We start from the raw sequence: 12954 nt of genomic DNA, 5'->3' as shown, positions 1-12954 counted from the left end.
TTGGAAAATAACGAGGCTTTTGCCAGGCAGAGACGTGGGAAGGGCCCTCTAAGGAGAGAAACCGCACTTGCCCAGCCGTGGAGGTGTGATGAGTGTCAGTGTTGGCAAAAAGACGGGAAGATGTGGGGACGGGGGAGGAGGGGCCACCGAGAGCCCCGGGATGCCTTGCCGAGGGGGCAGATGCTGTCCGGTGGGTGAGCACCAGATACTGGGGCGACTGAGCCGTGACCGGGAGCCAGGATGGATGTGCAGGTTCGAAAGGTCACACACAGCGGTGCGGAGAACAGATGGGAGATTGGGGGCAAGAGGCACGGAGGGCCCCCTCTGATGGACATGGGCCAGGATGAGCTGTGTCTTTTTTTTTTTTTTTTTTAATTTTATTTTATTTATTTTTTTTTTGAGCTATGTCTTTAAGTAAACTTTGTGGATGCATGACATTCACGCAGGAGGCATGCACACATCCTAAGTGTGCAGCACGACGGATTTTCGCAAAGTGAACGCACGGTGTCCCCAGTACCCAGATCAAGAAACAGAACGTGACCAGCTGAAAAATAATATTTTAATGAAAAACAATAATGGCTTTTCATAGCATAGTAATTTTTAGTATAAGTCCATCCCAAATACTGCACGGGACATGCACGTTCTTCAAAATGATTGGTTATTCAAGATACAAATCTAACTCAGCGCCCTGTATTTTGTCTGATAACCCTGGATGCATCCACGTTGTTGCAGGTGGCAGTAGTTCTTTCATGTTTTTATTGCCAGCAAGAGTCTGTTTTATGACTGTTGCACGTTTTATCGAGACTACCACTGATGGATCACTGAGTTGTTTCCAGTTTGAGGACATTATGAATGAGGCTGCTCTGAGCACTCTTACACTTACCTTTTGGAGACACGGGCTTGTATTTCCACCCAAGAGTGGATTTGCTGGATCTTAGACTATGTTTATATTCAGCTCTAATAAATGCAACCAAATAGTTTTCCAAGAACGTTGTTGCAAACTACACCCCATCAGTAGTGGAAGAGCGTTCCAGTTGCTCCACATCTTTTCTCACACAGCATTGTCTGTCTCTTCATTTAGCTATTCCAGTGGGTGTGCAGTCAAAACAAAGCATTGTGCAGTTTTAATTTGCATCTCACTTGTGGCTGGGCCGAGTGCCTTTTCATATATTGATCGGCCATTTTGGCTGTCCTCCTCTGTGAAGTGTCTGTTAGAGTTTTGCCCACTTTTCTGTTGTCGTGTCTTTTTCTTATTGAATTGGAGCAGTTCTTTATATATGAGGAGTCCTTTGTCAGATAAACGTATTGCAGATATCTTCCTTCAGTTTATAGCTTGCCCTTTCGCTCTCTTATTAGAGTCTGCTGATGAACAGAAGTTTTAAATTTTAATGTAGTCCAGCTCGTGTGGGTTTTTCCATCATGGTTCACTCTTTTTTGAGTCCTGTTTAAGAAAGATATGCCTTATTAGTTTATCCAGTTTCATTACATTTTTTAATGTGGCTACTTAAAAATTAAAATTATATGTGTGGTTCAAAAAAACAAAAAAGAAAGAAAGATATGCCTACCCCAGAGTGTGTGTTTCCTCCTAAAAGCTTTATTGTTTCATCTTTCACGTTTAGATCTATAACCCATCTAGAATGGATTTTTCCTTTAATAAAGGATAACGTACATACAATAAAACCCATTTTAAGTACACAGTCCAGGGAATTTTGGTAAAAGTATATACCCATGTGACCACAACCACAGGCAAGATGTAGAAGATTTCCATCACCCCATAAAGTTGCTTTATGTCCTTTTGCTTCTCAGAGTGTGGTCCATGGGCAAGCAGCATCGACCTCACCTGAGAGCTGGTTAGAAATGCAGACTCTCGGGCCCCACCCCAGGCCGGCTGAATTAGAATCTGCATTTTAACAAAATTCCTAAGTACTTTGTATGCACTTTAAAGTTTAGAGACAATCTGAGTTCCTTTGAAGAAAGGTGACAAGTGAAAAATGCTTTTTCTATTGTTATTAATGACATCGCCCGAAGCAAGGCAAGGTAAATGATAGATTATTGAGTTTGGGGAAAAAATGAAAGAGAAGAGAAAGACAAAGTTGGGAAGAAGTTTTGAAGTCATTACAGGAGCATCCTCTACTCCCTGGACCACTGCCTCTCCTGGAGACCTGGCCCCGCTGTTGTCCTGCAAAGCTGAGGGACAAGATTTGCCATTGGGGAGGCTTGGGCTCCTGGGGCAGTGCTTCCTGGTCTGTGCCCTGGACCAGCATGGAGAAAGCCATCCTAACGACCAAGTCCAGAGAGACCATAATTTTTGGTTTGTTGTTGTTTTTTTTTTTAACTTTTCTTTTTTTTTTAAGTTTAATTTTTATCTTTATGTAATATATGTATTGCTTTAAAATATCAAATACTTCCACGTGGCTTATAATAAAAAAAATAGCAGTTCTCCAGCCCACCCCTCCCCAATCCTCCGACATTTTAATCACCTACTTTTTGGATGACCCCTTATCCCTCACACTGGAGTCTGGTTTTCCAGTGAGTAAACGTTCCTTCTGCCAGAGCTGGGGAGAGAGTCTGGGGGTTTAACTGCCCCTTTTACATATCTTCAGCCCATCCTCCTGGTGTTAATCCCACCCTGGTTGTCCGCCTTCTGTGGTCCAAGGTACCTCTATTTTCTGGCCTTTTCTGGGATTCTGCAGAGCAGATTGGCTTTTGTTCCTTCCAGCTCTTCTACCATTAAGCACTTAGGTTTTCTCCTTCTCTACTCACATTAGACATTTTTACATTATAGATTAAATTTCTTTTTTAAAAAAATCAAACAAAAGAATATATACATATATTATAAAGAATACTAACAAAAAGGCTTCATATCTCAGTCTGTGGAATTTATTTTTGTGAGTGGTTTGAAATCCAATTAAATGTGTTAAGTTAAATTAAATTAATTTCCAAAGGGCTATCCCAGCCCCATTCCTTCCCCTCTGACCTGCGGTGGCGAGTTTATCCTGCATTATATCCCTGGCTCTAAATCTGAGCTCACATTTCTGTTCCTTAGATCTATTTGTCTTTTGCCAAAAAAAAATAAAATACCAGGCTATCTTTTTCCCCCTTTGTTTTCTGCCTTCTCAGGTTTTATACGAGCATTTCATGATCCCATTTTACCCCTCTCAGCATATCAATTGTACTTCTTGTTAAGTTGTTGTTAGTGGTTGCCCTGTAGTTAAGAAAATACATTTTTGACTAATCCACGTCCCCCTTGAAATGACACTGGATGGTTTCCCATGTAGAGCCAGGCACCTTATAACCCAGTGTTCCCAGTTCCTGCCTCCCGACCCTCTGAGATTGTTGTCCGTCATTTCACTCACCATCCACTATCAGTTACGAGATATGTTGTTACGATGATGACTTTAAAAAACAGTAATCTTGTAGATCAATTAAGAGTAAGAAAAATAAGGAAATCACTGGCGGTCCAGTGGTTAGGACTCAATGCTTTCACTGCCATGGTGGCCAGGGTTCCATCCCTGGTCAGGGAACTAAGATCCCGCAAGCCAATGGGCGGGGCCAAACAAAGAAAAGAAAAGATCTTATTTGACTTTTATTTATTCCTGCGCCAATGCCTTTCCTTTCTTTATGTTGTTTTTCTTCTGCCCGAAGATCCTCTTTTAACACGTCTTGCAGGGCAAGCCTGTTGGCCAAGAATTTCTTCCATGTTTGTTTATCTGAGAAAGTCTTCATTTCTCCTTCACGTTTGAGGACGATTTCGCTGGAAATTGACTTCTGAGCTGGTCGTCTTTTCTCTCTTAATACTTGCAGTATTTCACTCCACTCCCTTCTTGCTTGCGTGGTTTCTGATAAGGGGTCCACTGTGATTCTTATCATTATCTCTTCATAGGAAAGGTGTTTTCCCCCTCTCTGGCTTCTTTCAGGATTTTCTGTTCATCTTCGGATTTCTGCAGTTTGGATCTAATGTGCCCAGGTGTGTTTTTCTTGTTATTTACCCTGCTTGGTATTCTCTGAACTTCCTGGATCTGTGTGGTTTGGTTACAGATCCATTATTAATTCAACTGTTAGTAACGTTCTTGGCCATTATTAATTCAACTGTTTGTTTTGCTTTCTTCTCTTTTGCTTCTCCCTCTGCTTATCACATTATACTACACTTCTGGTATCATCCGATAACTCTTGCTTATTCTGCCCTGTTTTCTTTTCATTCTTTTTTCTCTTTACATTTCAGTTTGGAAGTTGTATTGACCTATACTCAAGCTCGCTGATTTTTTCCCTTGGCCACATCCAGTCTACCAATGAGCCTGTCAAAGACACTTTATTTCTGACACTGTGTTTTTGATTCTCCCTAAGAGCTTCCTTCTCTCTGCTTACGTTACCCTTCTGCATGTTGTCCAGTTTTTCCATTAGCGCCCTCAACCTATTAATCATATTTATTTTAAGTTCTCTGTCTAGAGTAATTCCAGTATTTGTGTCATATCTGAGTCAGGTTCTGATCACTGCTTTGTTACTTCAAAATGGATTTTTTCTTGGTTGTCACTTCAAAATGTATTTTCTCTTGCCTTTTGGCATACCTTGTGCTTTCTTATTGAGAGACATACGTGCTGTGTTGGGTAATAGGAACTGAGGCAAAGAGGGCGTTAGGGCTTTAAGTGTGAGGGTATCTGTTAATCTGGCCAAGCTTTGGGCTCCGTTCGGTATTTTTTGCAGCTGTAGATGCGAGAAGCTTCAGCTCCTCGAGTACCCCTGCTTGTGTCTCCCTTCTTGACCCTGGGCTTCCCTCTGTTCTCCTCCTTAAAGAGAGTCTGGTTTTTTCAGCTCTTGTGGCTGTAACCACCATGGTACTGGAGCCCTGTTGCTGTGGGGGGAGGGGAATGGTCTATAATCTACGACGAAATTTCAGTCTTTTCGTGGGCTGTGTTTTGGGGCTGAGGCGTTCACGAGGGATTCTCCGGTGATGTGGTTTTTCCCTCTGCGCCTGCCCACCACTCCCTCCCCAGGTGCAGCATTCCCAGTCTGTCTCCTTGAAGCCTGATTCTGTTGACTATGGTCTCCCCTCCCGCTTTGGTGAGACAGGAAGGCTGGAGGGGTCCAGAGAAGGGAGGAACTTCTTCCCCTGGGTGGGATAAGGCTTCTGAATTGCATCTGGCCAAGTCCTCTCCCCTGGACTTTGTTATGACTAAGGCTCTGGGTCTACTTCACAGTGGTTCGTCTTCCCCTCCCTCTGCCAGAGACACCAGGGGGTCTTTCTGGGATCCTCACCATGGAAACCTGGAGGGGTTCCTGGGGGTAAACCCAAAAAAGTGTGGTGGCCTCCTAAGCCTGTGTCCCCTCCAGTTTTTCACTTTCACGCTAGTCCTCACTCAGCCTCCAGCAATTCATCAAAATCACCATTTAAGTGTTCCTTCCTGTTTATGGCTCCAGCAAATTCTTCTCCCTATAAGTAGATCTCATTTGCTGTATCCCTCTAGATGTCCCCATCTCTTGGGCTTTCAGGGTGGCCATTTGTCCTGTGACCTTAGTTCTCTGATGGGTCCAAGAAAATTGTTGATTTTCAGTTTGTCCAGCTTTTTCTTGTAAGGATGGAAATGATAACTTTCAAGCTCTTTACATGTTGTAGCTGAAACCAGAGGTCAATACCAAGCTGTCTTCATTACTGTAAGATATCAGTTAGGGTCGGCTACACTGCGTAACAAATAGACCCCCAGATATCAAGGTCTTAAAGAGCAAGAGGTGTATATATTTTTTCTTATGTAAAATCAGGGTGGCTTTCAGGTCAGCAGGATAGCTCTCCTCCATGCAGTGCTTCAGGCACCCAGGCTCTTTCCATCATGTGCCCCACGATGCCTAGGCTACAGTGTTGTTTGCATCTGGGCAGCAGAAAGAATAGGGCAGAAAGGTGCACATATGGGAGGTTTAGTATGGACCTGGCCCAGAAGCAAAGCACAGTACTTTTGTTCACATTGCATTGAGAAGAACTCAGTCCATGCACCCAGAGAAAAAGAGAATGGAATTTCAGGAACAGCTACCATCCTCACCACTTAACCGCTTTACGTTAGCTCTACCAGTCTACTTGACCACGTTCTTTGTCAGATGTGTCTCGACTCTTTTGGTCCTTTGCTTCTCCTTATATACTTGAGATCCAGCTTCTCGTGTTCTATTAAACACTCTGTTGGGATTTCAATTGTATTAAATTTGTAGATCAATTTAGGGGGGACTGGCATCTTTATGATAATAAGTTTTTTCATGTGTGAACTTGGTTTGTCTTACCATTTTTAAAGGTCCTCTATAATGTCTTACAATAAAGCTTTAAAATTTTCTCTATAAAGGTCTTGCTTAGTTTTTGTTCAACTTATTCCTCATATCTTTTGGTTTTTTACTGCTATTATAAAGAATATCTTTTACAATTTGCATTTATGTTGTTACTAATGTAGAGAAACACAGTTGATCTTTTTCATATTTAACCTTGGATTCATAACTATACTAAACTCTTTTTAACATTCTGATAATCTCTAGATTTTTTTCATTTTTCTATGTAGATAATATCATTTGTGAATTATGACAGTTTTTTCTTTTTTTCCATTTCTTAGATCCTTTGTTTCTTTTTCTTTTGTTCATTTATTTTTTTACTGTGCTGGTCGGCATCCCCAGTAAAGCATTGAATAATAGCGGTAATTGTGAGCATCTATGCTTTGGCCTCAGTCTTGAAGGAAAAGCTTTCAAAGCTTCACCTTTAACTATTGTGTTTGCTAGAGGATTTTTGTGGATATATTTAATTAGGTAAGAATGTTTATTTCCTTTCCATTCGTAGTTCTCCAATATATTTTATCAGGAATGCATGTCAAATTTTATCAAGTGCTTTCTCTACACTTTTGGTTTTTTTTTACTGAAACAACTACACAGGCACACCTTGGAGATACTGCAGGTTCGCTTCCAGACCACCTCAGTAAAGCAAGTCATACGAGTTTTTTCGTTTCCCAGTGCATATAAAAGTAAATCCTTGTTGCTTATCTATTTTTGGATAGTAGTTTGTATCTGTTAATCCCATACTCCTAATTTGTCCCTCCCCTCCTCCCTCTCCCCTTTGGTAACTGTAAGTTTGTTTTCCATGTCTGTGAGTTTGTATCTGTTTTGTGTATAGATTCATTTGTGTTATTTTTTAGATTTCACGTATAAGTGATATCATATAGTATTTGTCTTTCTCTGTCTGACTTCACTAAATATAATATTCTCTATGTTCATCCATGTTGCTGCAAATGGCAATATTTCATTTTTTTAGTGGCCAAGTAATATTTCCACATCTATTTTTTTGTTGACTAATTCTCACCTCAGGTGTATTTATTCTACTGTTTAACCATCCTTTGAGGGCTTTAAAAACCACATGACTAAGGACAATTTCAAACATACAAAATAGAGAGATTCAAATAAGGAACCCCCTCCCTTTTCCCATTGTCCAAGTTCAGTAATTATCCACACATGGCCCTTCTTCCTGTATATCTTTTTTTTTAATACTTATTTATTTATTTATTTGGTTGCACCAGGTCTTAGTTGTGGCACGCGGGCTCCTTAGTTGCAACTCCAGGGCTCCTTGGTTGTGGCATGAGAACTCTTGCAGCATGCCTGAGGGATCTAGTTCCCTAACCAGGGACCGAACCCAGGCCTGCTACATTGGGAGTGTGTAGTCTTATCCACTGCACCACCAGGGAAGTCCCTTCCTGTATATCTTTAAACCCCACCACTTCTCCCCTCACAGGATTGCTTTAAAGCAAATCCCAAATTCCACATCATTTCATCTCTAACCATTTTAGTCATAAAGTTTTTAATTTCAATGATTATAGTTTTTCATTTCTAATTCTGTTTGGTTCTTTTAGAAGTCTGCCTGTTTATTTTGAGCGGTTATTTACTTTTTATGTTTTGCTTCTCTTTTTCATTTATTTAAACATACTAAATATCATAATTCTATATTCTGTGTTTGATCAGCTTCTAATATCTGAATTCCTTGTGCATCTGATGCTGCATTTGCTGTCCTCCTAACTATTGGTTATTGGGCTTTGTTTCATTTTATGATTTCTTTAAAATCGTGAGCTCATGTTCTTTGAAACTTTATCTACAGGAAAATTTGGAAGTCCGATTGAGGGTTTGCTCTCCCCAAAGATGATGTGGGTCTGTTCTGCCGATGACTAGGTGTAGTATGAAGGGATCACTGTTTGTTTAATGTGAACACTTTATTGAACTATAACATACATACAAAAAAATACAAATCATTAGTGAACAGCTTTTGTGACCAAGAAACAGAAAGTGATCAGAACTACAGAACTCCCTCTTGCTCCTTCAAGTTACTTCTTCCCTTCAAAGGTCACCACTGTCCTGAGCATAGTTTTGCCTGTTTTCATGTAAATAGAATCATCCAGTCTGTGCTCTTTTTTCGTACCTGGCCTCTTTCACTTAGCCTATGTCTGTGAGGTTCATCCAGGTAGATGTGTGAGCGGCAGGGTTCACTTTGCTTTGTTGTATAATATTCCATTTTGGTTATCTCTCTATGGCTGGTGAGCACGTGAGTGGTTCCCACTTGGGGGATGATGACGGTGCTTCTACAGACTTCTTGTGCACGTGTTGTGGGAACATACCATGCCTTCCTTTCAGATTCATATGTAGGAATGGAACTAAGGGTGGTGGGCATCCACAGGATACTTCTGCTTTAATACTCACAGTTTTCCAAAATGGTCGTACTAACTTATATTTCCACCAGCAGCACAAGAGTATGGGGTGATTTAAATTAAATCCTCAGCTTGGTGCTATTTGGTCCATGAAGTCGGGTGAATTAAGGTCCTCAAGCCACATGGAAAGCAGTGGCTGCAAATTCAGAGAGAAGACCTTCCCCTCCACTCAGCTAAGGCTGAGACAGATGGGTTTCCTCGCTGTCTCCGTCTGTGGGTTGTGTAATTCATCACTTCTCGAGGAATGCAGCCCTTGAGGGGTCCCATGCCGTAGGCCAGGGTCTCTGGTCTGACTCCCCATTGCGATCTGGCCCTGATCGGTTCACCTGGGCTTATTAGGCGAGGCCTTCGGGGCAGCCTGAGCACCTGTTCCCTCCCTAACTTCTCTGGACTTCTGCAGCCGATTCACTTTCTGCCCCTGAGGACTTCTCTTAGTGTCTTGCCAGGTCAGTTATGCACTTCAATAAATATTTTAAAGTATTTTATCTGGCATTTTAGCTATATTATGGTGGAAGTGCTTTTAGACCACATAATCTTCCCCAAAATAGTGGTCCCTTTCTGCTTTCCATCTTCCAAAATTTTGCTGACATCTCTCATCTGCTGTGGTCTTCTCCATTCTCTACGACCATGCGAAGATACACACACACACCCCCACACACATTTCTTTACTGTTGAACTGGTGCAGTTTCAGGAGAGAGCAGAGAGAAATGTGTATGCATTTAACTGGAAATTCAGCTAAAAGCATTTTTCATTTTTTTTGGCCGTGCCGCGAAACGTGCGAGATCTTAGTTCCCCAACCAGGGATGGAACCCGTGCCCCCTGCAGTGGAAGCGTGGAGTCTTACCCACTGGACACCAGGGACGTACTAAAAGCATTTTAAGTAATGTTTTTCTCTGTACTTACTGACAACTCCTCTGGTGCTCCTTTCTCTTCTCAAAAATATGGTCATTAGACCAGCGGCTCTGATGTCTCTTGGATTCTCGTTAGAAATCCAGGCTCCTGGACCCCACCCCAGACTTTCTGAATCATTTCAAGAGCCCCAGGTGAGGGACTTCCCTGGCGGTCCAGTGGTTAAGACCCCGTGTTTCCAATGCAGGGGGTGCATGTTCGATCCCTGGTCGGGGAACTAAGGTCCTGCATGCTGCATGGTGCGGTCAAAAAAAAAAAAAAAAATGGAAGAAAGAAAACAATAACTGGGAAGGCAAATTTAAAAAAAACTATTATATATAGAATGGATAAACAACAAGGTCCTACTGTATAGTAGAGGGAACTATATTGAATTTCCTGGGATAAACCATAATGGAAAAGAATATGAAAAAGAAGGTATATATGTATAACTGAAGCACTTTGCTGTACAGTAGAAATTAACACAACATTGCACGTCAGCTATACTTCAATAAAATAAATTTTTTAAAAAAGAGCCCCAGGTGATTCCTCCGTGCAGTGAACTTGGAGAGACACTGGTTGGCACCGAGGGTCTCACCTGGGCCCCTCCCCCTTCCTGCTTCTCCTCCCGTCCTGGCTCCCTGCCCTTCTCCACCTTGGGTCCCTGAGAAAGCCGGAAGCTTAGGTGTAGACGTTCTCCGCCTGGAAGTTAGAAGCAGCTTCCCAAGCTGACCCTGCCTGGGCAACACCAGGGCTAGTCACATCCTTATTTGGGGCTGGGCTCTGAACTTGGTACTGTAAAACCTTCACAGGAGATACTAAGGTGTACCCAGGAGAGGCAGAGATGGTGAGAAACGGCCCTTGACCTTAAGACATTCTCAGCCTGGATCTGGGAGAACATTCTGGAAAATCAGAAACAGCCCCGGAGGGCAAAGAGTAGATTCCTGCACATTTAATGTAAATTACACGCTGTTACACTAGCACTTTATTGTTTTGGAGTCAGACGCCTGGACTTGTCATAAAAGCCCCAGAACTTTGTTTTCCTGGGATCTTGGGTTCAGTTGAAGCTCCCAGTGTTTTGCTGGCCAAGCTCAGGCCTCAGGTGACAATGTCATCCCACTGAACTCCATCCCTTGATCCAGGAGCCGCAGGGGAACCCAGGACAGATGGGAAGAAACACGAGACAAGGTGCTGTCGAACTCCATTCCCTCATGGTCCTTCTCCCCAGACACTCTGGCCTTGCCCTCGGTGGCCTTGTTTGATCTCAGAGGTGGAGGGGCGTCTCGGGTGATTTGAGTTGGGTCACCCTGGCCCCTCAGGTAAAACAAGACTCTGGCCGCCTGACATTCCATATCCTTCTAACGCCGCATCCTAGCTTTACCTGTTTCTAAGAACCAGGCCTTAACGTGCCCTAACGTTACTAAGTGGAAGACGGGCACTCTCAGAGTTCCGTTCTCCAGGACCATTGCTTTCTCATCTGCCAGGTGGACGAGTCACCTCAAGTTCCACCGAGATTCTGTGAGTTTTAACTAATGGTGCTATGAGAGTGGTTTGAGATTCCTGGATGCAGCCTGCGGTGTGTCAGTGCCTAATGTTGGTATTTTAAGTAACAGAGTCTCAGTGCCCTTAATTACTTCCCTGGGCGGGCTCTGGAATCAGAGTGTGGAACCTGCTGCCCACGCAGAGTCACCTGACTCAGCCAGGTGAGGAGGGGGCTGGCCTGGGAGCCACTCCTTGCCGAAGGCCCCTGAGCGGGGGGAGTGCTATGGGCTGAATTGTGTCCCCTCCCCAGATTCATGTTCAAGTTCTAACGGTGAGTACCTCTGACTATAGGTGGAGATGGGGCTTTACAGAGGTGATTAATGTAAAATGAGGTCACTAGGGTGGGTCCTAATCCAATAGGACTGGTGTCCTTATAAAAAGAGGAGGTCAGGACACAGACACCCGCCCTGGGCGCCAGAAATCACGGTGCAACGTTAAATACCGCAGCTGGCCGCAGTGCAGCCCCTGGGCTCAGCGGAGAGCTTTCTCACGTATCTGCAGCCCTCGGGCCCCCAGAGCAGCGGGAGGGTTGGCTGCAGGAGAAGCATTTAAGGTTCAGGCCGTCCCCTCAGCCCCTGCTGCCATTCCCCGTATTACGGAGCACGTCGGTGGGCATCGTGCCGAGCTGATTTTTTTAAAATTGGCTCGCCCGACCCTCTGTGGGAGCTTCTGGGAGTTCATTTTAAAGTCAGAGAGAGAGGAAGCGGGAGCTGCCTTATTCCCTGGTTCAGTCGCACACGAAATCTAGTTTGGTATCGTCCCCAAGTGACACGTCTCTTTTATGACATTTGGAAGCAGATGACAGCTCTGGGTGCCCTGCCTCTGCACTGAGGGGTCAGGACAAAAGAATGACCTCGTTACGAGGCCCACCGCCCTCCCTCCAGGCCTGTCTGCCTCTTATTGCAGACTCCCCGTTATCCACTCAGAGGCAAAGGGGCACTGGTGACACATGCCCGAGGCCACCTCTGCTGCAGGGCCCTCAAACCGCCAGTCAAGTAAGCTTTCTACACTCAGTGTGTGCACTCAGCTCAGCTGGTCGCCCAGACGCAGGCCCCGCCTGCTCCCACCTGCAGCTCCGCCCCCGGGTGCTCCCTGCCCTCCTTACCACCTGCTCTGCCATCAGCCGGTGCAGAGCCCACCTGTCGTGTGCCTCACTTAAGCCCCATGAAACCTGTTGTGGCTTTTCCTCAGCACTGCTGCCTACCTTCTCTGAATTTCCATTGCATTTTGTGATTGAAAAAGAAATCATGGTGGGAACGTAAAGTGGTGCAGGCGCTGTGAAAAAGTCTGGCAGTTCCTCAAAAGGTTAAACACAGAATTACGATGTGACCCAGCAATTCCACTCCTAGGTAGGTACCCAAAAGAAACGAAAACAGGTTTTCAAACAAATCCTGCACACGGATGTTCGTAGCAACACTATTCACAAAATAGTGGAGAAGCCAAAAGGTGGAAATAACCTAAATACACATTAGCAGATGAATGGATAAACAAAGTGTGGTAAAGCTGTTATTCAGCCATACAAAGGGATGTTGCAATGACACAAGCTACAATGAGGAGAAACCCTTACACTCAGTGAAAGAAGCCAGACACAAAAGACCACTTATTGTAGGATCCCACTTATATGAAATGTCCAGAATTGACAACTCCAAAGAGACAGAAAGCAGATTAGTGGCTGGCAAGGGCTGGGGGGAGGACCTGACTGCTGAATGGGTTTGGGGTCTCCTTTAGGGGTGATGAAATGTTTGGAATTAGGTAAAGATAATGGTTGCACAGCATTGTGAATTTATGAAATGCCACTAAATTGTACACTGAAAATGGT

At 43.8% G+C, this 12954-nt stretch overlaps 1 protein-coding gene across 5 annotated transcripts in view; it reads left to right on the top strand.

Moving 5' to 3' along the window:
* Positions 1–12954, top strand: part of CARD11 (caspase recruitment domain family member 11) — a 107923-nt gene that overhangs the window by 13932 nt on the left and 81037 nt on the right. The gene's annotated exons all lie outside the window — the stretch shown is intronic.

The sequence above is a fragment of the Balaenoptera acutorostrata genome, chromosome 15 (assembly GCF_949987535.1).
Source record: "Balaenoptera acutorostrata chromosome 15, mBalAcu1.1, whole genome shotgun sequence".
NCBI classification, from domain to species: domain Eukaryota; kingdom Metazoa; phylum Chordata; class Mammalia; order Artiodactyla; family Balaenopteridae; genus Balaenoptera; species Balaenoptera acutorostrata.
This window is presented reverse-complemented; position numbering and strand designations above follow the sequence as displayed.